Raw genomic sequence first — 27,591 nt, 5'->3', positions numbered from 1 at the left:
ATCACATGAGTGATGGGCCCTTGAATGAAATATGGAACTTAACTTCCGTAAGTGTCAGTACCTTTGGGGCGGGGGGGGGGGGGGGCAGGAAATATACCTTTTTAAAAAAATAAATGGTCTATGCCTTTTTTGTTGGTAAGTATGATGCAGTATAATTTCATGAACTCCAGAGATGTCTAGCATCTTATCCAACTGTTAATTCTTCAAGTCTTGCCTTTATAATAGGGGTTTCCATTATCATTTGGCCTGGTCCCATACTCAGGCTGACGCCGTATTCATTCACATGCTCTTTCCATTGGGTTTCATTGGATGATAGTCAGGGGTGTGTACACTGTATGATATTTCGACCATATTCTCTCACCCAGGGATGTTGAGGCCAGTTTTAATACTTGTAATGCTGTGGTAAGGTAAATTAGTACAGATCAATCATTAAACCTGGGACCTGTGGTCTGCTAATTATACCACATGGCACATCTAGGTATCAGCCTTTGCTCAGTGGTAGCATGCTCGCCTCTGAGTCAGAGGTTGTGGATTCAAGCCCCACTCCAGAGATTCAAAGGCTTAGTTTAAGCTGATACTTCAGTGTAGTGTTGTACTGTTGGAGATGCCATCTTTCAGATCAGACATTATTAAACTGAGGCCCCGAATGCCTTCTCAGATGGATATAAAAGATCCCACAGCACTATTTGAAGAAGAGCAGTGGAGTTTTCTCCGGTATCTTAGCCAATATTTATCTTTCAGCCAACATTCCTAAAAACAGATTATCTGGCCATTATTACATCGCTGTTGTAGAACCTTGCTGTCTGCAAATTGGTTGCCACATTTCCTACATTATAAAAGTGACAACACTTCTTAAGTATTTCAATGGCTATGAAGCACTTTGGGATCACTTGAGGTCATGATGGGTGCAATACAAATGTAATTTCTTTCCTCCTTAACCTGAACTATTGGAACATTCAGATGGTCACACTTTATTTTGAACAGCCTCTGATAATTATGTTCAGAATCTGCCATTAAATTTTAATTCGTGAAAGTACTTAATTCATTCTGCAAGCATGCTGTGTATAATAAGAGATAATTGAAGATGTAGATGGATGAATTCATCTCTAGGGATGTTTTGCAGAATTTTGCAGCTCTTCTATGTCTTAAAGAGACCATAATTAAAAAGATACTTGATTTGAAACCCAGACAGTTGAAGGTCCACTTTTATAGCCAGGAGCATTTGTTTTTGTTCAGAGTTACCACCAGAGATGTGAAAGAGCTAGATAATGGAGACTTGCAATTTATCCAAAACCAATATGCTCTTGTATTCAACCCACCATGTTTGCTGCTTCTCCTGACCACAGTATTTCCAAAGCAGAACTAGCACTACCAGCTGGAATGCAGTGACATAGCTCCTGAATCCTGCACTGGCTTGCAGGACTAGGCAGAGGATTGAGTGATGCAGACCTAACTGTAGTTGCCCATTTCGTGCTACTTCAGTATTTCATAGGCTTCTGGTGTCAGTGCAGTAGACAATTGGTTTTTGGATAGTGAACATTCCTTCTGCCCACATTGGGGCTGCATCTATCCCATGTGATGCTCATTATTGTATAACAAGCCCTCACAAATCAAAAGGTGTCTTGGTCTATGTGTAGTCTGATGCAGCTGACCTCAATGTGAATAGCAATTGTAGAACTGCAAGTGACCAAATTCCCATTCCGTATTCTGTTGTCTGCAGGAAATGTGTATGCATGGATGCTGGTTCAAAACTTTCAGGATCAAATGCAAGTCCCTCAATAGTCAAATACCCTGATAACACTTAGGTACATGAATAGGCCATTCAGCCCCTCAAACCTGTTCTGTACCTAAGCTCCATTTACACACCATACCTAATAAAAAATCTTGTCACTCAGTCTTGAAACTTTCACTCATCCCAGCATCCACAGTCCTTTGGAGGAGAGAATTTCAAATTTCTGCTACCCTTTGTGTGAAAAGATGCTTCCTGATTTTATTCCTGAATGGCTTAACTCTAATTGTAAGATTTGGTGCCTTGTTCTGGATTCCCCCACTAGAGGAAACTAGCTTCTCTGTCAAATCCTCTTATCTTAGAGGGTAGCTGGAGACATCTCGGCAATCTTCTGTGCGGTGGCTCATTTGCATCCCTGGGGCGGGACGCACCCCCCACCCCCAGATCACGTGGAGGGGACAGGCTGTCCAGTGCCAGCAATGGTATCAGCTGCCTGTGTACAGGCGCTGACGCCATTTTTAAAGGGCTGTCAGCCCTACTCACTAATTTAAATATTTAAAGATAAATTGAATTAAAATAAATACATCTCCTTTTTGCTTCTCCCCCATTCCAATGACAATTAAATTATTTGACCCCCCCCCGCCCAAAACACTTACCTTTATCATCTGACCTCCCCGCCCACCCCCCCCCCCACCCAAACTGCACAAACTTTCAACTACAACCCTTCCCACCATCCCCTACACCCATGACGCTAATTTTCCAGCCCCGCTCCCACCACGAAACCCGACATCGGGGGTCATTAAAATCCAGCTCTATAAAACTAAAGTCCAAGAATAGTTGGTGCCTTAAGGTGAGGAGAATCAATGATATAGCACCTTATCTTATTCCAACATCTCTGTGCTTTTAACAATGAATTGCTTCTAGAGTTGCAGTCACTATAGTTATATAGAGAAACACTGCTACGTAGAAGGGGGTGGGGGGGGGGGGGAATCAACAAACTTCCCATTTGAAGAAATAGCTTGTTTTGTGAATGCCAAATTAAGCCATGTGATTTCAGAGAGAACTAGATGTATACAAACCAAGGTAACACACAAGGTTTTATAAACGTTTGTGTAGACAGTTGTTTTAGTTGACTAAAATGAGCAGCAAGTTAGTTCTTGATTAAAATTGTCTTTTCATCAACTAAATTAAAATTAGAACTAAATTTTCACTTAATCAACACAGGTCATATTTGAGGTCAACACATCTCTTGTTGAACAAAACAGTTTTTATATTTTGCAACACCTTGTTATAGTCAAAACACCTCAAATGACTTCATTCAACTGTAGTGAGTGTTATGTCGACAAACATAGCAGACAATCTGTACCAGCAACATCTAACAGCCAACAATCAGAGGAATTTTCAGATAATCCATTTTTAGTGGCAGCAAACTTCCCTCCCCTCTTCTAATCATGCCATTGGATCTCTCGCCTCCTTCTGAATCAGCAGAACTGGAAGACTGGGCCTTGTCTCACAGCTCATCTGAAGAACGATAAACTTGTACAAGGCCACTTTACTTCAAGTGGAAGCAATGCTTAATTTGTGCACTGTGCTTTGAATAATCACACATTTAACTTGTTGGCAAAGTGAGGACTCCATGAAAATGGGTGTGTGATGTACAAAAACGACTGTTATTCACTGACATTAATCCCAACAAAGTGTAATTAGCTATTGCCTCTCCAATCAAGTGCAAAATATGAGACTGCATTAAGTATCACAGTCTGTTATCTAATTCTAGTTCATAATAGTACTTATGAGAATTGTGCAAGAAGATATGTGAATTTTAAAATATGAAAGTTTTGAAGGGGAGAACTACATGGTTTTTAATGTAGTGGAACAGTTTTTAATATGGGAACTTGTTTACCTGCAGTACTCTTAAAGCCAGCAGAGACCATTTTAGATTGAATTTGAACTCGGGACTCTAAGATGGAAGACTGTTGTCTAATCCACTTGCCCTCCCTCCCTAAGACTTTGATATTTCAAATTGCACAACTCTTTTTCATGCATAATTTTCCAAGAGTTTCTAATGAGCCATGCGATGAATTGGAAATAGTCTCACACTGTGTGTGGCACTGAATGCATTTTTTTTTACTAAAATTGAAAAATATCAGTGCAGTACAGGGTACTCAGTGGAAAGCACTCTCAATCTTCATTTCAAAACAAAAAATTCTGCAAAAGGGCAAGGGCTTTCATTATTCTAGATTTAATTTATCATGCTGTGTTGAAAACATTAATATTGTCTTAATATATTATTCACAAGGATAGGTGCTTACTGTGCTAAAATTATGTTTCTTGAACAGTCACTTTGATCTGGGCTGCTTGATGAGGATCCTGCAGTGAAGAGGTTAAACTTCCACTGTCCTTTGTCAGTAAGTTAAAACTGTATTCTTATTAGCTAGAGCTAGCATGTCCGAATCAAAAACTCCAAAAATAGAGTCTGATGTAATGGTTGTATGTCAAATGCCTGTCACCCAGACATTAGTGTTATCTGCATACAATTACTGCACTTGGTAAGGTATGAGTATTCTTAACCTGGTGAGAATTGAGTAATATCAAATAACACAAGTCATTCCATTATTTACGATGTAAGGAATGATAGACTTCTGGAATAAAAACAGAAAATGTAGCATATACACAGGAGGTTCTTCAACAGCTGAAAGCAGGAAAGGAAATTTCACATTTTGGAGATCAGCGATTTTCGCCTGACACAGTAACGCAACATTTTTATTTGTTCTTGGGATATGAGCGTGGCTGGCAAGGCCAGCATTTATTGCCCAACCCTAATTGCCCTTGGCAGAGAGTTGCCTACAACTGAGTGGCTTGCTAGGGCAGTTAAGAGTCATCCACGTAGGTGTGGGTCTGAGGTCACATGTAGGCCAGACTGGGTAAGGACAGCAGATTTCCTGCCCTGAAGGACATTAGTGAACCAGATGGGTTTTTATGACAATCCGGTAGTTTCATGATCATTATTGATGAGACTAGAAATTTATTCCAGATTTCTTAATTCATTGAGTTTAAATTCCTCCAGCTACCATGGTGGGATTTGAACTCATGTCTCCGGAGCATTAGTCCGGGCATCTGGATTACTAGTTATTATCACTATGTTACTGAGATAAAAAGGAGAAACTACAAATAATGAATTACAAGTCCATCAACACCTGAAAAGGAAAGTTAACTTTTTTGGGAAAGTGTTTCTTTGGCAGAATCTGTTTTCTATTTTTATTTCCTTTTCAAAATCTCCACTGTTAGCTTCCACTGTTATTTCTGTACTTCAGCTGTTTAAATTCATTGATAGGAAGCTAGCAAATGGTGGTAGATTATCATTGTAACTAATATCATCACTAAATTAATATCTAATACACTTAATGTTGCATCTCAAAATAATTTTTTGTGAAGAATCCTGCTATTACATTTGATATTGGCTGTGTTATAACACCAGTCCTCTTGTATGCAAAGCACATTCTCTATTACAGTGTTATCCAAACATTGCACAAATAAACCATTTTAACCAGATTAATTAATGTAAGATTTTTTCTCTTAATTACTGATTCAATGAGTTCTAGGTCACTACCACTTGCTGCATAAGAAAGTTCTTTGTCATATCCCCCTATATCTCTTCCCAAAACTTAAATCTGTGTCCCCTAGTTTGTATCACCAGCTAATGGGAACACTTTGTCTATCTTTATCTAAATTTCTATCAAATCTGCTCTCAATCTCCTTTGCTCCAGGGAGAATAACCCCAGCTTCTCTAAAGTAACCTTGTAGTTAAAATCCCTCATCCCTGGAATCATTCTGGCAGATCTCCTCTGCACCCTCTCAAGACCCTCACATCCTTCCTAAAGTGTGGTGACCAGCACTGGATGCAATACTCTAGTTGTGGCCTAACTATAGCTTTGGAGACTATTAATGATTCAAAAGGAGATTGGATGGAAACTTGAGGGAAATAAACTTGCAGGGCTATGGGGATAGATTGGGGGAATAGGACTCACAGGATTGCTCGATAGTGTGGACTCAATGGGCTGAATGGCTTTGTTTATTGCTGTTATGCCTCTGATTATTTCCTAGAACAAGTGAAACAGCTGAAGCTGTAGGGACTGAATCACTTCATTACCAGCGGATCCAATTTGTAAGAGGATAGAATGATGGCCATGCTATTGAGCAGTTTCAGGCTCTTGTACAGTTACCAAAAGGAGCTAGCTGAAGATTTGAATGTTGTTCAGGTTAAGACTGGACCCTTGGGAAGGCTGAGTGGGCCCCTCTGACTTTGTTAGCTTGGTTCCCATTGAACTGTGGGCATAATTTATTATGGGAAGGCAATTTTTTTCCATTCCTCCTAATTTGGACTTGATGGGCCATATTGATTCTGATTTCTGAAGGTACTGACACCCAAATGATTACTGAACATGTCAGATAAACCCGTTGACATGAGAAATTGGGGCAGTCAACATCTACTTTGTCAGTATCTTCAAGATCTGGTTAACAGCGAATAAGTACCAGAAGTAGAAAGAGCATATGATGCAACAGTAATCAGTTGAAATATTTGAAATTTAATTTTAAAAAATCCAAGTGTAGATTATGGCTCTGCAGTTTTAGTCTGGGTCAGAAATGGAATGCTTGTCAGTTTTAAAGTGCAACTGTAGTAGTTAGTGTTAATAATTAAAAAAAATCCCTGGGTGGAAATAACAAATGCTGTCTTTTAGTTTAGGTTGCTAGGCTGCAGAACACAAACAAACGTGCATGTAATGTACTTTCAGAAAAGATTATCTAAACTGCAGTTTTTTTTAATTCCTTCATGGGATGTAGACGTCACTGGCAAAGCCAACATTTGTTGCCCACTCCTAATTGCCTTGCTAGGCCATTTCAGATGGCAGTTAAGAGTCAACCACATTTCTGTGGGTCTGGAGTCACACACAGGCCAGATAAGGATGGCAGATTTCCTTCTGCAGAGAACATTAGTGAGCCAGATGGGTTTTTATGACAATCGCTGATAGTTTCGTGGCACCATTACTGAGACTAGCTTAATTAATTGAATTTAAATTCCACAATATGCCGTAGCGGGATTTGAACCTGTGACCCCAGGTCATTGGCCTGGGCTTCTGGATTACCAATCCAGTGACATTACCACTACCCTACCATCACCCCATTTAAGTTTGAAGGCGATATATTGCCAATCTCTGTCTACCCCCCCACTCCACTCCTCCTCCCCCCCCCCCCCCCCACTCCACGCCCTCCTTTCCGCTCTGCCCTCCGTCATCCTTCCCCTGCCCGCTCCTTCTCCCCCCGCTCTCCTTCGTCTCTCCTCTTCCTTCACCACCCCCTCTTCCCTTTGGTCCTTCGGCCACTCCCCTACCCCTGTCTCTCCTCCTGCTGCTTTTCGCCCTCCTTTTTCTGCATTAACAGCATCACTCTCTCTGCACACCTACAACAGGGTTTTTGTCCTCTCTCTTCTCTGCTGAACATCTTTCCCTTGCCCCCTTATTCAGACTACATTTGTTTAAGACTCGACCTTCTCCCTCTCCCTCTCTCCATGCATATATTTCTCTCTCCCTCCTCTCTCCATTTTATTGAAATAAAGTGGAGTCTTTTGTTCATTGGACATGGACTGCTGCTATGTGCATATTGGGGGATGTCCCTTGATTATAAGAAGTGTGCAATGGAGTCCTTTCCGCAGAGTTGGCCGAATTATCTTTTATGTCATCAGAGACAGACTTAGATTAGTTTTTTGTTTATTTTTGGGATTATGACACTGAATATGAACATTAAGTGTGGGGTTTGGGTGTAAATAGAGTCTGGGATATTCAGAAGTCTGATGGTTGTGTCCTGTTGTTTTTAGAGATTTGTTCTTTTATAGTACACATCTTTTCACTGCTTTGGATACTGTTGGGGGGGGGGGGGGATGACCTCCCAGGGGGAAACAGCAACAGCCAAGTTCGTGGCACTATTGAGGGCTCTGCTGCACAGCAGGGGAGGAAAAGGGGTGGAAGAGCTGTAGTGATGGGGGATTCTATCATAAGGGGTGCAGATAGGCGTTCCTTTGACTCCAGAATGGTATGTTGCCTCCCTAGTGCTAGGGTCAAGGATGTCTCGGAGTGGCTGCAGGACATTTTGAAGGGGGAGGGTGAGAGTCAGAGGTCGTGATAAACATTGGTACCAACGACATAGGTAGAAAGAGGGATGAGGTCTTGCAACAAGAATTTAGGGAGCTAGGTAGCAGATTAAAAAGCAGGACTTCAAAGGTTGTAATCTCTGGATTACTCCCTGTGCCACGTGCGAGCGAGTATAGGAATAGGAGGATAGAGCAGATGAATGTGTGGCTGAGGAGATGGTGCAGGAGGGAGGGCTTTAGGTTCCTGGATCACTGGGTCTGTTTCTGGCAAAGGTGGGACCTGTACAAGTTAGACGGGTTGTACCTGAACTGGAACGGGACCAACATCCTTGCTGGGAGATTTTCTAGTGCTGTTGGGGTGGGGGGGGGGGGGGGGATGGGATACAGAGTGGAGGGACAGTAGGGAGTGACGCATAGCTAAATATAGAAAAGAAACGGAGTCAGTTTGGAAGGCAGAGCAAATATAGACCTGTTAAGGCACAAGTGAAAAATGCAAGGCTGGATTGCATATACTTTAATGCAAGGAGTCTTACTAATAAAGCAGATGAATTGAGGGCTTTGATTAGCACATGGGATTATGATATTGCTGTCACAGAGACATGGCTGAGGGAGGGGCAGGACTGGTAACTCAATATTCCAGGGTATAGAATCTTCAGGCGTGATAGGGGAGGGGATAAAAGAGGAGGTGGTATTGCACTGTTGATCAAGGAGTCAATTACTGCAGTAAGGAAAGATGATATCTTAGAAGGTTCCTCAAATGAGGCCATATGGGTAGAAATTAAGAACATAAGAGGGGCAATCACTTGGCTGGGCGTGTACTACAGGCCTCCAAACAGTCAGGGAGAGCTAGAGGAGCAGATATGTCGGCAAATTTCAGAGAGGTGTAAAAATAATTGGGTAATAATAGTAGGGGATTTCAACTTACCTAATATCAACTGGGACAGTCTTAGTGCAAAAGGCTTAAAGGGGGAAGAATTCTTAAAATGCATACAGGAGAGCTTGTAGAAAGTCGTACAAGAGAAGGGGCAGTACTGGATCTAATCCTAGGGAATGAAGCTGGACAAGTGGTAGAAGTGTCAGTGGGGGAGCATTTCGGGGATAGTGACCATAACTCTTAAGATTTAAGGTAGTTATGGAAAAGGACAAAGACGGGCCAGAAATAAAGGTACTGAATTGGGGGAAGGCCGATTTCAATTTGATAAAACAGGATCGGGCCAAAGTGGACTGGGAGCAGCTACTTGTAGGAAAGTCTACATCAGACCAGTGGGAGGCATTCAAAGAGGAAATAGTGAGAGTTCAGGGCCAACATGTTCCCATTAAGTTGAAGGGTAGGACCATCAAGTCCAGGGAACCCTGGATGTCAAGGGAAATAGAGTATTGAATCAGGAAAAAAAACGAGGCTTATGGCAGATTCGGAGCACTGAAAATAGCGAAGGCATTAGAGGAGTATAGAAAGTGTAAGGGGGTACTTAAAAAAAAGTAATTAGGAGAGCGAAGAGGGGATATGAAAAAACATTGGCGGTCAATATAAAGGAAAATCCTAAGGCGTTTTATAAGTATATTAAGGGCAAGAGGATAACCAGGGAAAGAGTAGGGCCCACGAAGGACCAAAGTGGCAATGTGTGTGTGGAGCCGGAGGACATAGGTAAGGTTTTAAATGATTACTTTTCATCTGTTTTCACTGGAGAGCGACGATGTAGGTGCAGAAATCAGGGAGGGGGATTGCGATATACTTGAACATGTTAACATTGAAAGGGAGGAAGTATTAGATGCTTTAGCGGGCTTAAAAGTGGATAAATCTCCAGGCCCGATGAGATGTATCCCAAGCTGTTGTGTGAGGCAAAGGAGGTGATAGCAGGGGCTCTGGCACAAATTTTCAAATCCTCTCTGGCCACGGGAGAGGTGCCAGAGGACTGGAAGACAGCGAATGTGGTACCATTATTCAAGAAGGGTAGTGGAGATAAACCAGGTAATTACAGGCCGGTGAGTCTAACACCAGTGGTAGGGAAACTATTGGAAAAAATTCTGAGGGACAGGATTAATCTCCACTTGGAGAAGCAGGGAATAATCAGGGATAGTCAGCACGGCTTTGTCAGGGGGAGATCGTGTCTAACTAACTTGATTGAATTTTTCGAGGAGGTGACTAGATGTGTAGATGAGGATAAGGCAGTTGATGTAGTCTACATGGACTTCAGTAAGGCTTTTGATGAGGTCCCGCATGGGAGGTTGGTTAAGAAGGTAAGAGCCCATGGGATCCAGGGCAATTTGGCAAATTGGATCCAAAATTGGCTTGGTGGCAGGAAACAGAGGGTAATGGTCGAGGGTTGTTTTTGCGAGTGGAAGCCTGTGACCAGTAGTGTACCACAGGGATCGGTGCTGGGACCCTTACTGTTTGTAGTGTACATTAATGATTTAGACATGAATACAGGGGGTATGATAAGTAAGTTTGCAGATGACATGAAAATTGGTGGTGTTGTAAATAGTAAGGAGGAAAGAATTAGATTACAGGACTAAAACGATGGGCTGGTAAAATGGGCGGAACAGCGGCAAATGGAATTTAATCCTGAGAAGTGTGAGGTGATGCATTTTGGGAGGACTAACAAGGCAAGGGAATATATAATGGATGGTCGGACCCTCGGAAGTACAGAAGGTCAGAGGGACCTTGGTGTACTTGTCCATAGATCACTGCAGGCAGCAGCACAGGTAGATAAGGTGGTTAGGAAGGCATATGGGATACTTGCCTTTATTAGCTGAGGCATAGAATATAAGAGCAGGGAGGTTATGATGGAGCTGTATAAAACGCTAGTTAGGCCACAGCTGGAGCACTGTGTACAGTTCTGGGCACCACACTATGGGAAGGATGTGATTACACTGGAGAGGGTGCAGAGGAGATTCACCAGGATGTTGCGTGGGCTGGAGCATTTCAGCTATGAAGAGAGACTGAAAAGGCTAGGGTTGTTTTCCTTAGAACAGAGAAGGCTGAGGGGGGAACCTGATTGAGGTATACAAAATTATGAGGGGCATTGATAGGTTAGATAGGAAGAGACTTTTTCCCTTAGTGGAGGTGTCAATAACCAGGGGGCATAGATTTAAGGTAAGGGGCAGGAGGTTTAGAGGGGATTTGAGGAAAAAAATTTTCACCCAGAGGGTGGTTGGAATCTGGAACGCACTGCCTGAAGTGGTGTTAGAGGCAAGAACCCTCATAACATTTAAGAAGTATTTAGATGAGCACTTGAAACACCATAGCATACAAGGCTACAGGCCGTGCTGGAAAATGGGACTAGAATAGTTAGGTGCTTGATGTTTGGCACAGACACGATGGGCCGAAGGGCCTGTTTCTGTGCTGTATAACTCTATGACTCTGTGACTGAGGTCGTAACACTTGGAAAAAATGTCAACAGCACATCACAGATTTATGAGGGAAATGGATGTCAAGCTGAAGGAGGAGAGGTGACTAGAGCTTCGTGCCAGAGTTGGATTTCAAGGAGGAGAGGGAGATGAAGTGGTAAAGGGAAGGAATTCCAGGGCTCTGGGACCTAGTTGACTGAAGGTACAATAGCCAATAAAAAGAGAAAGGGAAAACAGAAGGGGGTTTACAAGAGGTTGAAATGTGGAAGTTGATCCCACACTGATGTCACCAAGTTGCAGCATGTTAATGAGAAAGAGAAGGGGCCCAAGGATTTTTTTATTCATTTGTGGGACGTGGGCATCACTGGCATTTATTGCCCATCTCTAATTGTCCTTGAGACAGGCTGAGTGGCTTGCTGGGCCATTTCAGAGGGCAGTTAAGAGTGAACCACATTGCAGTGGGTCTGGAGTCACCTATTGGTGACCATAGTAAATTTCCTTCCCTAAAGGACATTCGTGAACTAGACTGTTTTTATGACAATCCAATCATTTCATGGTCACCATTACTGATATTACCGATATTCAAGGAACAAATAAGGTAGAATGTCTAGATTGGGAGACGGCTACTTTCCACACGATGAGGAGGGATCTAGCCAGGGTAAAATGTAACCAAAGACTGACAGGAAGAGCTGTATCAGAACAATGGATTATCTTTAAGGAACAGATGCTTCAGGCACATGCTAGGAACATTTCAACAAGGGCGAAAGGTAGGGGAATCAAAAACAGGGCTCCTTGGATGCCGAGGGAGATGAGATTATGACGAAACAAAAAAGAGGGCATATGATGCATGTCAGGTGAACTCATCAAGTGAGAACCAGGCCATATACAATAAGTTGAGAGGTGAGGTGAAGAGGAAAATAGGACTGGCAAAGAGAGAACATGAGAGTAGAATGGTAATCAACATAAAAGGGAACTCAAAGATCTTCTACCTGCATGTAAATAGTAGGCAAGTAGTAAGAGGTGGAGTGGGGCCTATTAGGGACAAAGAGGATAATATATGCTTAGAGCCACAGTGCAAGGCTAATATACTTAAGGAGTCCTTTGTGTCAGTGTTCGCTAAGGAAATCGATTCTGACAAAATATCAGTAGAAATGGAGAGAGTAGAGGTAATCAGGGGGGAGGTACTAAAAATGCTTCTGGTAGATAAATCATCTGGTCCGGATGGCTTGCATCCCAGGTTGCAAAAGGAAGTGGAGATGAAGTTAGCAAAAGGGCTTGCCATAATCTTCCAATCTTCCCTGGATACGGGGCAGGTGCCAGAGGATTGGAGAGTGGCAAATATGACACCCTTATTAAAGAAAGGGTGTAAGGATAGTCTTAGCAACTACAGGCAAGTTAGTTTAACATCAGTGGTGGGTAAGGTTTTAGAAACAACAATCAGGGGAAAATATCAACAGACGCTTAGAGAAGTTCAAGTTAATTAAGAATAGCCAGCATGGATTTGTAAAAGGCAGATCATCCTTGACTAATCTAATTGAATTTTTTTGATGAATTAATAGAGAACGTTGAGGAAAGAAATGCGGTGGCTATTGCTTATATGGATTTTAAGAAAGTGTTTGATAAGGTACCACATAAAAGGCTGGTTAGCAAAATTGAGGCTCATGCAATAGGAGGGTCAGTGTCAAATTGGATTTAAAAAAAATGGTTTAAGGACAGAAAACAACGAGTCTTAGTAAATGGTTGTTTTTTGGACTGGACGATGGCATTGCCCAAGGGACCACTGCTTTTTTTGCTGTATATAAATGAATTGGATCTTGGAATACAGAGTAAAATCTCAAAATTTGCCAATGATACCAAACTTAGAGGGGTAGCAAATAGCAAGGATAATATCAACCACCTGCAACAGGACATAGATAAGTTAGTTGGAGGGGGCGGACATGTGCCTGATGGAGTTTAATGCAGAGAAGTGTGAGGTGTGATGCATTTTGGCAGAAGGAATAGGAAGAGGCAATGTATTCTTAATGGTACAGTTCTAAAAGAGTGTGCAGGAACAGAGGGACCTGGGGGTGCATGTGCATCAATCTTTGAAGGTGGCAGGATATATTGAGAGAGTGGTTAGCAAAGCATGTGGGCTTCATAAATAGAGGCATAGAGTACAAAAGCAGGGAAGTTGCGCTGAATCTTTATAAAACTCTAGTTAGGCCTCAACTGGAGCACTGCATCCAGTTCTGGTCACCACACATTAGGAAGGATGTGAGGGTCCTTGAGAGGGTGCAGAGGAGATTTAGCAGAATGGTTGTGGGGATGGAGGATTTTAGTTACAAGATTAGGTTGGAAAAGCTGGGTTTGTTCTCCTTAGCAAAAAGGAGATTGAGGGGAGATTTTATAGAAGCATATAAGATTATTACAAGCTTAGATAAATTAAAAACTGTTCCCATTAACTGATGGTACAAGGATTAGGGGACACAGATTGAAAGTTTCGGGCAAAAGATGCAAGGGGAATTTGAGGAGGCACTTTTTTATGCAGCGGGTGGTAATGACCTGGAACTCGCTGCCCACGGGCGGTGGAAGTGGAGACAATCGATGTCTGCAGGAGGAAGTTGGATGGCCATTTGAGGGTAATAGAGTTGCAGGGCTGCGGGGTTGAGTGGGGCTGACTGGAGAGCTGGCTTGGTCTCAATGGGTCGAATGGCCTCCTGTGCTGGAAATTACTATTACTAGCTTTTTATTCCAGGTTCATTAAAATAACCTGAATTTAGATGCTGTGATGGGCATTGAATTTATGCCACTGGATTATCAGTCCAGGCCTCTGATTTACTAGTCCAGTAACATAAGCACTTTCTACTGCACCCTCTGGGTTCGTGGTGCGTTTTGGGGAAATCTCTGGATACACAGAATTAGCCAATGAGGAAGGAGAAATTTAATTTAGAAAAGTGTATTGGCACCCTTTCCAGAGAGATGGTTGAATTATCTTTTATATGAGAGCATCGATATGATGGTCAAGACAGGTGAGAAACTTAATCTGCAGAGGAAAACTTATCCTAAAAATTACTATTGATACGCAAGATGAAAAATATAACGGGCACCATTTAGTACAGTTGCATGGGCAGGCTCCAGTTTCGTGAGCTGCTATGTAATGTGAAAATATGCTTTCTTCAACATGTTTGTTGATATTTGGGAGATGATGCAACTTGTGTAAGGAGTTATTTTGTGACCACAGACAGATTTATTTACCTGTTCATTACATGTATCATTAGAAAGTTCATACTTAAGTCGAAATTTAAAAGAAACAAAATAAACCCCTCAAATACCTCTTTGCAGAGCTCTCTGAAGCAGTAAAACAAGAGCAAAATACTGCAGCTGCTGGAACTCTGAAATGAGAACAGAAAGTACCAGAAATACTCTGCAGGTCTGGCAGCATCTGTGGAGAGAGAAACGGAGTTAACGGTTCAGGTCTGTGACCGATGAAGGATCACAAACCTGAAACGTTAACTCTGTTTGTCTCTCCACAGATGCTGCCAGATCGGCTGAGTATTTCCTGCACTTACTGTTCTCATCTCTGAAGCAGTACATGGCTGTCCTCTTGATGACCAGAGCTACCGTTATTTGAAACGATTAATTGTCTCCATGCAACTGATGGATAAAGGAATTCTGAAATGAGCACCTTGTTTAACATGGCTGATAATGTTTAAGACTGGGTGGCTATAGAACACATGTTTGAAATGTAAACTTAGAGCACAGTTCTCCCTGCTTCTGACTCAGTAAAAACTCCTTCCCTCCTTAACTCTCTGATGCTAAGTTGACTGTAACAGTATGTGTGTGGTGGGATGTCATTTTTATGAAGTTACATCATGTAATGGCAATGCTTTAACTCAACCCATCTGCTGAAAGCATTGTAGATGTTTTTCTCTGATGATTGTTTACAGAGGGTTGTTTCCAGAATCCAAGAGTATGCCTGGCTGATGGCGATCACAGTAATGTAGCTCTCTTTGTGGTCATGTTTGTCTGTGCAGACAAGGCCATGAACGAGGGGAGACACGGGTAATCCGAGCCAAAGCATTTAACTGAGCACTGAGTAACCTTTACTTCATTCAAATAATGCACGCCATAGACAGAGCTGACTCAGTTCATTTGGTGTTTCATTGTCACAAATTGTACTTCAGAGAAATGTTTGACTGAGTGTTTGTTTTCTTTAGATGCAGTATACACATGCTAAGTAAATTCTACATCAATAATATTGTGTTTTTCTCTTCTAAGTTAGCTGATCTCACCTAGAGCAGCGATGTCCCTAACATTTAGTCTCGGTGCCCCCTGTGATCCTTGTTGGAAAGCATGTGGTGAGGGCACGGTCAGTCTAAGTAGTGATGGCTATTATTGAATAGCTTGCTGATGGTGGCCACTTTGGTGAGGTACTGGAGAGCAGCTCACACCTATAAAACGTGACTCCAGGATGAATTTTGTGTCTTCAAGAGGGCAAGGAAAAGAAACTGCAACATAAAAATTTAAATTTTCAAAGGGCTAACCCTTTTCAACATTACCATCAAGAAATTTTGTTCTCTTTCTTTGTGTTTCCTTCTTGTTATTAAAGTTCTTCCAATAGTAAGCTTTGTATTCAAGTTCAGTATTTAAATTTCTTTCAAGTAACATCAGGATGTAAGTTAACTGCAAAGGAGGCCAAAAAGCATTTGTGGTTTGTGGAGAAATTCACGCACGCATGTGTTGAGGATGGTTACATTAATATAGTGCAGCACAGAAGGAGGCTATTTGGCCCATCAAGTCTGTGCCGATGCTTTTGAAGAGCAATCCAGTTAGTCCCATTCCCATGCTCTTGCCCATATCCCGGTAATTTGTTCTTCAAATTTGCATCCAAATCCCTTTTGAAGTCTATTATTGAACCTGCATCCACCACTGCATCAGGCATTGCATTCCAAATCCTAACCACTCGTTTTGTGAATAAAGCATTTTCCTCATGCTGTCTCTGGCTCGTCTCTGGTTCTTCTGCCAATCACTTTAAATCTGTGCTGTCTAGTTATCGAATCTTCAGCCATTAGAAACCATTTCTCTTTATTTACTCGATCTAACCCTTTAAAATTTTAAACACCTCTATCAAATCTCCTCTTGGCCTTGTCTGCTGTACGGAGAACAACCCCAGCTTCACCACTGTATCCATGTAACTGTAATCTTTGATCCATCATCCCTGAAACGACGCTAGTAAATTTCTTCTGTACCCTGTCCAAAGGCCCTCATGTCCTTCCCAAAGTATGATGCCTGGAATTGGGGACAGTGCTCCAGCTGATGACAAACTCATGTTTTATATAGATTTATGGCCTCTATTTATAAAGCGCAGGATCGCATATGCTTTATCAACTGCTTTGTTTACCTGCTCTACCACCTTCAAAGGTTTGTACATAAACATCCCAAGTCTCTCTCTTCTTGCCTTTAAATTTGTGCTGTTCGCATGTATTGTCTGTCCAGATTCCTTCTACCAAAATGTATCACCTCACATTTTTCTGTGTTGAATTTCATCTGCCATGCATTCTCCCCTGCCCCCCCACCCCCATTCCACCAGCCTGCATATGCCCTCTCAAAGACTACTTACTATCTTCCTCACTGATATTGACGTTTTCTCAGCTGCAAATTTTGAAATTGTGTCCTGTACCCATTGAGCAACAGCTGATATAGGAGGGCAAGTAACCTGACATTGCTCCTCCTCTTTGATTGTAGAGTGGTGGGAATTACTGTAAATGCTGGTCAGCTAACTGTTCCTTAGGATGGTCCATGGTTCACCTCTGAGGGAGGTCTCCAGCAGCTGTGCCAGCTGTGGCTCAGTTGATAGGGCTCTTGCCTCTGAGTCACGAGGTTCAACTCCTACTCCAGGAATTGAGCACAAAAATGTGGGCTAACACTCCAGTTAGAGGTGCCATCTTTTGGATGAAACGTTAAACTCTGCCCTCTCGGGTGGAAGGAAAAGATCCCATGGCACTATTTCGAAGACAAGCAGGCAAGTTATCCCCAGTGTTCTGGATATTTATCCCTCAATCAACATCACAAAAAATATTATCTGGTCATTACTCACATTGCTGTTAGTGGGAGCGTGCCGTGTGTAAATTGGCTGCCACATTTCCTATGTTACAACAGTGACTACACTTCAAAAGCACTCCATTGACCATAAAACACTTTAGGACATATTGAGATTGTGAAAGGTGCATATAAATGCAAGTCTGTCTGTCCTTCACTTACAGGTACTTATGGTCTCAGAAGGCCCTACATAAACTGTGATACAGAGAGACACAGCCACAGTTTTGGGTGTCTGGTTCCCCGCAGTACAGGACTCATTAACACAAAGTTCAAATCACGTTACAGCATCATGACTGGACCGGGACTTTTGAGTATGAAGTAGGACCCCGCCTGCCTGTCATGGGTGTCTTGGCCAACTTGAATGCCATTTGATGTCTAATTGATCAGCTATTTTCAACAGTGCATTGTGGTAAATCTTACTTTTACTTTGCTCTGTATCCTTTCAAAATTCACTGGAACCGAGGAAAACCCAACTTGTTGCAAAAGGTGAAAGTATATGACCATGGCGATTGATTTGGTTACCACCAGGATCCATTCAAATTAGCATTTTCACTGCCGTTGGTAGTTCTACACAATAAGTGTAGATATCCATGGGATTTGTCACAGAATATTGTCAGCACCAAGTCAATTGAACCATGAGAAAGAAATTTATGTAGCGCCTTATCAGGTTGTCAGCCTCTCAAAGTGCTTTGCATGTTAAATTACTTGGCTGTAAAGTGCTTTGTAACGTCCTAAGGTTGTGAATGGCACTCTATAGAATCACACAATCATTACAGTGCAGAAGGAGGCCATTCGGCCCATCGTGTCTGCACTGGCTCTCTGAAAGAGCAACTCCCTCAGTTCCATTCCCCCGCCTTCTCCCTGTAATTCTGCACATTCTTCCTTTTCATGTAACTGTCTAATTCCCTTTTGAATGCTTCAATTGAACCTGCCTCCACCACGTCCTCAGGCAGGGTATTCCAGACCTTAACCACTCACTGCGTGAGAAAGTTTTTCCTCATGTCACTTTAACTTCACTTACCAAATACTTTAAATCTGTGCCCTCGATTCTTTCACGACTGGGAACAGTTTCTCACTATCTACTCTATCCAGACTCCTCATGATTCTGAATACCTCTATCAAATCACCTCTCAGCCTTCTCTTCTCCAAAGAAAACAGTCCTAACTTCTCCAATCTGTCTTCATAACTGAAATTTCTCATCCCTGGAACCATTCTCATGAATCTTTTCTGTACTCTCTCGAATGCCCTCACCTCTTGCCTAAAGTGCGGCGCCCAGCAATATTCCAGCTGAGGCCGAACTAGTGTCTTATACAAGTTCAACATAACTTCCTTGCTCTTGTACTCTATGCCCCTAATAATAAAGCCCAGGATACTGTATGCTTTATTAACCACTCTCTCAACCTGACCTGCCATATAAATGCAAGTCTGTCAAGTCTTTTTACTTGTTGAGAGTGTAGTGACTATTTGGAAGGTAAGCTGATGAACTGTCCAGTTTCTATTTTGATTGGCAATTGAAAACTTTACCATTACGATGCATTTCAGTATCCAAAGAAATCTGTTCTGTTTCTCCAACCCTTCCTGCTTCCCTCACAAACCCTAGTATGTTGGTTTTTAAGAATATAGTTGAATAGTTCTAATTTAAAAGGCATAGAAATATTTACTTCACAGAAGGAGGCCATTCAGTCCATTGTGTCTGCGCCAGCCGGAAAAGAGCTATCCTGTCTAATCCCACCTTCCAGCTCTTGGTCCGTAGCCCTGTATTTTATGGCACCTTAAGTGCCTATCAAAGTGTTTTTTAAATGCAGTGAGGTTTCTATCTCTATCATGCTTTCAGGCAGTGAGTTCCAGACCCCCACCACGCTCTGGGAGAAAAAAATCCTTCTCCACTCCCCTCTAATCCTTCCACCAATTACTTAAAGTCTACACCCTCTGGATATTGACCTCTTTGCTAATAGAATTAAGTACTTACTGTGCACTCTATTTAGGCCCCTCATAATTTTATGCACCTCAATTAATCCCCCTCTCAGTCTTCTCAGTTCCAAAAGAAACACCAGTCTATCCAATCTTCCCTCATAGCTGAAATTCTCCATTTCTGGCAACATCTTCGAAAATCTCTCCTGTACCTGCTGCAGCGTGATCACATCCTTCCTGTAATTCCGTGACCAGAATGTGTACATTACTGTAGCTGCGATCTAACAGTTTTGGCATAACCTCCCTGCCCTTAAACTCTACGCATCAGTCAATAAAGGAAGGTCCTATATGTCACCTTAACCGCCTTATCTGCTTGTCCTCTTGTATGCGGAACATATCAGTTGATACTAGATCATAAAATCTGTTGATTGCTTTAAACCATTTCCTTTTAAATACCTGGAATCATAGAATGATTACAGCAGAGGAGGAGGCTATTCGGCCCATTGTGTCCGTGACAGCTCCCTGCGAGAGCAACTCAGCTCGTCGCATCCCCCACCTTTTCCCGTAACCCTGCAAATCTTTTCTGATCAGATAATTACCCAATTCCCTTTTGAAAGCCACAATTGAATCTGCTTTCACCACACGCAGGCAGTGCATTCCAGATCCTAACCACTCGCTGCATAAAAAAAGTTTTTCCTCATGTCGCCTCTGATTCTTTTACCAATTACCTTGTGCTCTGGTTCTCAATCTTTCCACCAAAGGGAACAATTTCACTCCATCTACTCTGTCCAGACTGCTCATGATTTTGAACGCCACCATCAAATTTTCTCTCAACCCTCCTTTCAGTAAGGAGAACAACCCCAGTTTCTCCAGTCTATCCTAATAACTGAACTACCTCATCCCTGGAACTATTCTTATAAATCTTTTCTGTACCCTCTCCAATGCTTTCACATCCTTCCCAAGATGTGGTGCCCAGAATTGGATGCAGTACTCTAGTTGAGTATGAACCAGTGTTTTATAAAAGTTCACTATAACTTTCTTCCTTTTGTACTCTGTGCCTCTATTTGTAAAGCCCAAGATCGCGTATGCCTTATTAACTGCTTTCTCAACCTGCCCTGCCACCTTCAACGATTTGTGCACATTAGGTCTCTCTGCTCTTGCACCTCCTTTAGAATTTGTTCTTTACCTTAAATTGCCTTACTTCGTTCTTCCTACCGAAATATATCACTTCACTCATTTGTATCTTCATTTGCCCATTCCATCAGCCTTTTTGTCCTTTTGAAGTCTAGACTATCCTCCTCACACTTCACAATACTTGCTCACGTTTTCTGTCATCTGCATATTTTGAAATTGTGCCCTACACACCCAAGTCTAAGTCATTTACATAGATCAAGTGAAGCAGCAGCCCTAATACCTATTCCTGGGGGTCACGACTGTATACCATCCTCCAGTCCGCAAAACAACCGTTTTTCACTATGATGTTTTATGTCCATCAGCCCACTTTGCCTCTATGCTGCCACAGACCCATTTATAGCATGGGCTTCAACTTTGCTGACAAGCCTGTTAAGTGTCACTTTATCGAACGCCTTTTGGAAGTCGATGTCGACATCATATCGTCTGCATTACCCTTATTGACCCTCTTTATTACCGCATAGAGCCATATACGGCATAGAAGGAGGCCATTCGGCCCATCGAGCCTATGCTGCCTATCTCCAGAACAATCTAGTCAGTCCCACTCTCCTGCTCAACCTTGTAGCCCTAGACGTTTATTCTCTGCAAGTGTCTATCCAATTTCCTTTTGAAATCATTCCACCACCCTCGTGGGCAGCGAGTTCCAGATCATTACCACTCACTGTGTAAAAAGGTTCTTCCTCATGTTTCCCCTGCATCTCTTGCCCAAAACCATAATCTGTGTCCCTCAGTCCTTATATCGTCAGTTAATGGGAACAGTTTTTCCTTGTATAACTTATCTATCTTGTACACCTCTATCAAATCTCCCCTCAATCTCCTTTGCTCCAGGGAGAACAACCTCAGCTTTTCCAACCTAACCATGTAACTAAATTCCCCCATCCTTGGAACCATTCTGGTAAATCTCCTTTGCACCCTCTCAATGACTCTCACATCTTTCTTGTGTGGTGACCAAAACTGGACGCAATACTCTAATTCGGGCCTAACCAGAGCTTTATAAAGGCTCAGTGTAACTTACCTGCTTTTGTACTCTATACCTCTATTTATGAAGCCCAAAATCCCATATGCTTTGCTAACCACTCTTGATATATTCTGCTGCCTTCAAAGTTCGATACATATATGTACCCCCAGTCTCTGTGTTCTGCACACACTTTAGAATTGGGCTATTAAGTCTATATTGCCTCTCTTTTTCCGTTCTGCCAGAATGAATCACTTCTCATTTGTCTGTATTAAAATCCATCTGCCAATTGTCTGTCCATTCTGCAACCCTATCTATGTCCTGTTGTAGGCTGTTCGTATCATCCTCACTGCCACTCCTCCAAGTTTTGTATCATCAGCAAATTTTGAAATTCTATTCTGTATTCCCAGATCCAAGTCATTTCTATATAGCAAAAAAACAGTGGTCCAAGTACTGACCCTTGGGGAACACCACTGTCTACCATCCTCTAGTCTGGAAAAACAACGATTTACCATGCCTCGCTGTTTTCTGTCCTTGAGCCATTTTTTTTTAGCTAATTGAACACTGATTCTTCTATGAGCCTCAATTTTGTTATTCAACCTTTTGTCAAACACTTTCTTAAAATTCATGCAGGCAACATCTACCGCATTCCCTTCATCAACCTTCTCTGTTACTTCATCAAAAAATTCAATTAGTCAAGCATGATCTGCCTTTTACAAATTTGCACTGCCTATCCTGAATTAACCCAAACCTCTCCAAGTGCCTATTGACTTTTTTCCTGATTGTTGTTTCTAAAACCTTACCCACCACTGATGCTAGACTAACTGGCCCTGTAGTTGCTATGACTGTCCTGACACTCGTATTTGAATAAGGGTGTCACATTTGCCACTCTTCAATCCTTTGGCACCTCTCCCAAATCTAGGCAAGATTGGAAGATCATAGCAAGCCCTTCTGCTAACTCCACTCCCACTTCCTTCAGCAACCTGTAATGCAAGCCATCCGGACTAGGTGGCTTATCAACCCTAAGCATAGCCAGCATTTCCAGTACCTCCTCCCTCTCAATTTTTACTCTATCCATTGCTTCCACCTATATACGGTCAGATTTCTCTTCCTTAGTAAACACGGATACCAAGTACTCTGTAAGCATATTAGCCTTGCCCTGCGCCTCTAAGCAGGTATTAACCTCTTTGTCCCTAACAAACCCCACTCCACCTCTTCCTACCCGCTTACTGTTTACATGCCAATATAAGATTTTTAGGTTCCCTTTTATGTTGACTGCCATTCTAGTCTCATATTCTGTCTTTGCCAGTCTTATTTTCCTCTTCACCTCCCCGCTCACATTGTATTTGGCCTGGTTCTCACTTGAAGAATTCGCCTGACGTGATCATATACCTTTTTGTTTCATCATAATCTTGATATTCCTTAACATCCATAGGGCCCTGTTTCTGGCTCCCCTACCTTTCGCCCTTGTTGGAATGTATAAGATTAAAAGAAAAGGCCTATAAAGTTGCCAGAAATAATAGTAAACCTGAGGATTGGGAGGATTTTAGAATACAGCAAAGGAGGACAAAGAAACTGATAAAGAAAGGGAGACGTGAATATGAATGTAAGCTAGCAAAAAATATAAAAATGGACTGTAAAAGCTTCTATAGGTACCTTAAAATGAAACGTTTGGCGAAGACGAATGTGGGTCCATTACAGGCAGAGTCAGGAGAATTTATAATGGGGAATAGAGAAATGGCAGAGAAGCTAAATGATTACTTTGTGTCTGTTTTCACTGAGGAAGATACAAGAAATCTCCCAGAATTAGAAATCCAAGGGATTAGGGGGAATGAGGAATTGAAGGAAATTAGTATTCGTAAAAAGGTTGTATTGGAGAAATTAATAGGGCTGAAGGTTGATAAGTACCCAGGACCTGATATTCTACATCCCAGAGTGTTGAAAGAGGTAGCTATGGAGATAGTGGATGAATTAGTGATCATCTTCCAAAATTCTATAGATTCTGGAGCAGTTCCTGCAGATTGAAAGGTCGCAAATGTCACCCCACTATTTAAGAAGGGAGGTAGAGAAAACAGGGAATTACAGTCCTGTAATTCCCTTACAACAGTCGCTGGGAAAATGCTAGAATCTATTCTAAAGGATGTGATAAATGGACACTTCGATAATAATGATCTGATTGGGCATAGTCAACATTTTATGAATGGGAAATCATGTTTGGCGAACTTGTTGGAGTTTTTTGAGAATGTTACTAACAGAATTGATAAAGGGGAGTCAGTGGACGTGGTATACTTGGGTTTTCAAAGGGCCTTTGATAAAGTCTCCCAGAGGAAGTTGGTTAGCAAAATTAAAGCACGTGGGATAGGAGGTAATATACTGGCACGGATTAAGGATTAGTTAACAGGCAGAAAGTAGAGAATATGAATAAACGGGTCATTCGCGCGTTGACAGGCTGTGACTAGTGTGGTACTGCAGCGATCAGTGCTTGCGCCCAGCTGTTCACAATATATATCAATGATTTGGATCTGGGGACCAAATGTAGTATTTCCAAGTTCGGAAATGACACAAAACTAGGTGGGAATGTGTGTTGTAAGGAAGATACAAAGTGGCTTCAAGGGGATTTGGAAAGACTTAGTGACTGGGCAAGAATGTGGCAGATGGAATATAATGTGGAAAAATGTGAGGTTATCCACTTTGGTAGGAGGAATAGATGTGCAGAGTATTTCTTCAATGGTAAGAGAGTAGAAAGTGTAGATGTACAAAGGGACCTGGGTGTCCTTGTCACTGAAAGCTAACATGCAGGTGCAGCAAGCAATTAAGAAGGCTAATGGTATGTTAGCCTTTATTGCAAGAGGATTTGAGTACAGGAGTAGTGAAGTCTTGCTTCAATTGTTCAGAACCTAGGTTAGACTGCATCTGGGATACTGTGTGCAATTTTAGTCCCCTCAATTTAGGAAGGATATTATTGCCCTAGAGGAAGTGCAACAAAGGTTCACCAGACTTGTTCCCAGGATGATGGGACTGTCCTATGAAGAGAGATTGGGGAAACTGAGTCTGTATTCTCCAGAGTTTCGAAGAATGAGAGGTGATCTCATTGAAACCTACAAAATACTTAAAGGGATAGACAGGGTAGATCCAGGTAAGATGTTTCCCCTGGTTGGAGAGTCTAGAACAAGGGGACACAATTTCAAACTAAGGGGGAAGTCACTTAGGACAGAGATGAGAAGAAATTTCTTTACTCAGAGGGTTGTGAATCTTTGGAATTCTCTACCCCAGAGGGCTGTGGAAGCTCAGTCATTGTGTATGTTTAAAGCAGAGATTGACAGATTTCTAAATACAAATGACATAAGGGGATCTGAGGATAATGTGGGAAAAAGGCATTGAAGTGGATGATTGGCCATGATCGTATTAAATGGTGCAGCAGGCTTGATGGACTGAATGGCCTACTCCTGCTCCTATGTTCTTATGTACCTAGCCTGTACCTGAAGCATCTGTTCCTTAAAGATAACCCATTCTTCCGTTACAATTTTTCCTGTCGGTCTTTGGTTCCATTTTACCCTGGGTAGCTCCCTTCTCATTACATTGAAATTAGCCCTCTTCCAATCTAGCCATTCTACTTTATATTGTTCCTTGCTTTTTTGCATTGAGTTTAAACCTTATGATACGATGATCACTCTTGCCCAAGTGCTGCTCGACAGACAATTATTCACCTGGCCCACCTCATTCCCCAGCACCACATCCCGCAATGCTTCCTTTCTAGTTGGGCTGAGAACATACTGATCAAGGAAGTTCTCCTGAACACATCTCAGAAATTCTGCCCCCTCCTTTCCCTTTACTCTGACATTATCCCAATCGATAGTTGGGTAATTAAAGTCCCCCAAAGCACCACTCTATAGTTCTTGTATATCTCTCTGATTTCCCTGCAGATTTTCTCCTATATCTCTCTCACTATTTGGAGGCCCAAAGAATACCTCGAATAGCGTGATCATACCCTTTTTGCTTTTCAACTGTAACCAAATGGATTCTGTGCTTGTCCCCTCAAAGACATTCCTCTTTCTAACACTACACATCTTCCCTAATCAGTACTGCCATCCCACCTCCGTTTTTTCCTTCTCTATCTTTTCTGAACACTTTATCTCCTTGTATATTAAGTGCCCAGTCCTCACCATTTTCAAGCTGTGTTTCCATTATTTGCACTGCATCATATTCCCATACTGCTATTTGTGCTTGTTGCTCACCAACCTTATTCACCACACTTTGTGCATTTACATACATGCATTGTAATCCTTTCTTTGCATTCCTCATAGCCCTTCTCAGTCTGCTCCTATCAAATATGGAACTACTCCCTTCTCTAGTACTGTCCCCCACAATCTATTATGCACCTTTTTCTTCTTTTCTACTTCTTTATGCTGGTGCCCATCCCCATGCCAATTGAGTTTAAACCCTCCCCAACCACACTAGTGAACCTACCCACAAGGACATTAGTCCCAGGATCCCCTTTGAATAAGTTCCTTCTGCCCCAGAACTGGTCCCAATACCCCAAGAATCTGAAGCACGCCTTCCAGCACCATGTTTCAATACACGCATTGATCCTCCCTATCTTCCTATTTCAACTGTTGCTGGTGCGAGGCATTGGGAGTAATCCAGAGATTACTACCTTCGAGGTCCTACTCGTTAATGTCCTTCCTAGCTCATGAAAATCTGACCTCAATATCTACCCTTGCTATGTCATTGGTATGGAAATATACCACAATTTCTGGTCACACCCTTCCCCCTGCAGAGTATCCTGCACTCTCTCCATGATCTTTACCCTGGCTTCAGTGGGGCAACACACCATGCAGGACTTAAGATGACGATTCCAGAAATACCTGTCGGCTCAATGGAATCTCCTATAACAACTGCATTTCTACGCTTTCCTGCTCCCTCCTGTTCAGTCTCTTGTCCTTTCGTACCATGATCTGTACTGCATTCCTTCAGGGTATCGTCACTCCCAGCAGTCTCCAATGATGAGTACTTGTTTGAGAGTGGCACACACCTGAAGACTCCTGCATCTCCTCCCTCTTCCTAGTCTTCTGGAAGGCCAATCACCCGGTATCCTGAACTTCTACTGCCTGTGGGCTTAGCACCTCCTGGAACATACGAAACCGGAAACTCTTATGCTCCTTGATCCGCCACAGTGACTCCAGCTGCCCTCAAGCTCGGAAATCCTCATCTTGAGCTGAAGCAGCTGGAGACACTTGCTGTCCACATGGTCGCCCAAGACACATGAAGAGTCCTGGAGTTCTCACATACACAGTTATTGCAAGCAACTGGTCACAGGTGCCCATCCATGATATGAAACAATGCTCTATTCCCTCTTTTAGAATCTTATTGGTATCTTATTTAAACTATTAATTTTCCTTAGCTCCTCTAGACCTGCTCTCTGCTACTGCTCTTATTTATTCATTCACTGTTATACTCCCCCGATTGAGGTTATTAATTTCCCAGCTCCTAATTTGAAAGACTGCCCTAGTATAGAGAGAGAAAAAGAGAAATAATCACCAACTAATCGCACCTGCATTTCTGTGACATCACACTAGGATTTTATTTCTTGGTTTTCTTTCGCTCAGGCGGTGTCTCTCTCTCTATTCCCCCCCCCACCCACTTGGACCTTCCGCCGTTCTTGCAGTGCTCTCTCTCGTGCTCTCTCTCTCTCTCTCTCTCTCTCCTCTGCTGCTTTATTCTCACTGTTCTATGGGGCCTTCTGCTGTTCTTGCAGTGCTCCCTCTCTCTCTCTGCTGCTGCTTTATCCCCGCTCTGCTCTCAGATCTTCTGTCTTTGTCGCGGTGTTCATTGATGAGCTCAATCAAATTAGCGAAATGCGATTTGCCTTTAACACATCTGTGCTGGCTTTCCTTAATTAATCCACATTTGTCTAAGTAACTGTTCATTTTGTCCCAGATTATTGTTTATAAAAGCTTTCCCACCACTGAGGTTAAGCTGACTGGCCTGGAGTTGCTGGACTTATCCTTACACCCTTTTTTGAACAACAGTGTAACATTTGCAATTCTCCAGAACTCTGTAACCACTGCTGTAAGGAGGATTGAAAAACCATGGCCAGTGCCTCTGATATTTCCACCCTTATTTCCCTCAGTATCCTTGGATGCATTCTAACCAGTCCTGGTGACTTAGCAACTTTAAGTATAGCTACCTTACTAATTCATCTTTATCAATTTTTAGTCCATCTAGTATCTCAAC

At 42.3% G+C, this 27,591-nt stretch overlaps 1 protein-coding gene across 5 annotated transcripts in view; it reads left to right on the top strand.

Moving 5' to 3' along the window:
• The window catches only part of si:ch211-1e14.1 (UPF0606 protein KIAA1549), a 405,473-nt gene that overhangs the window by 92,948 nt on the left and 284,934 nt on the right, over positions 1-27,591 (top strand). For 2 of the 5 annotated variants that reach the window (XM_068051055.1, XM_068051056.1), the window contains exon 2: positions 4,069-4,137. The exons of the other annotated variants lie outside the window; for them this stretch is intronic. The gene's annotated coding sequence lies outside the window, so the exon portion shown is untranslated. The remainder of the gene's footprint in view (positions 1-4,068; positions 4,138-27,591) is intronic. 5 annotated transcript variants of the gene reach the window in all.

The sequence above is a fragment of the Heterodontus francisci genome, chromosome 18 (assembly GCF_036365525.1).
Source record: "Heterodontus francisci isolate sHetFra1 chromosome 18, sHetFra1.hap1, whole genome shotgun sequence".
In the NCBI taxonomy this organism is placed as follows: Eukaryota; Metazoa; Chordata; class Chondrichthyes; order Heterodontiformes; family Heterodontidae; genus Heterodontus; species Heterodontus francisci.
Note: the sequence above shows the minus strand (reverse complement) of the source record. Positions and strands in the feature narration are given on the sequence as shown.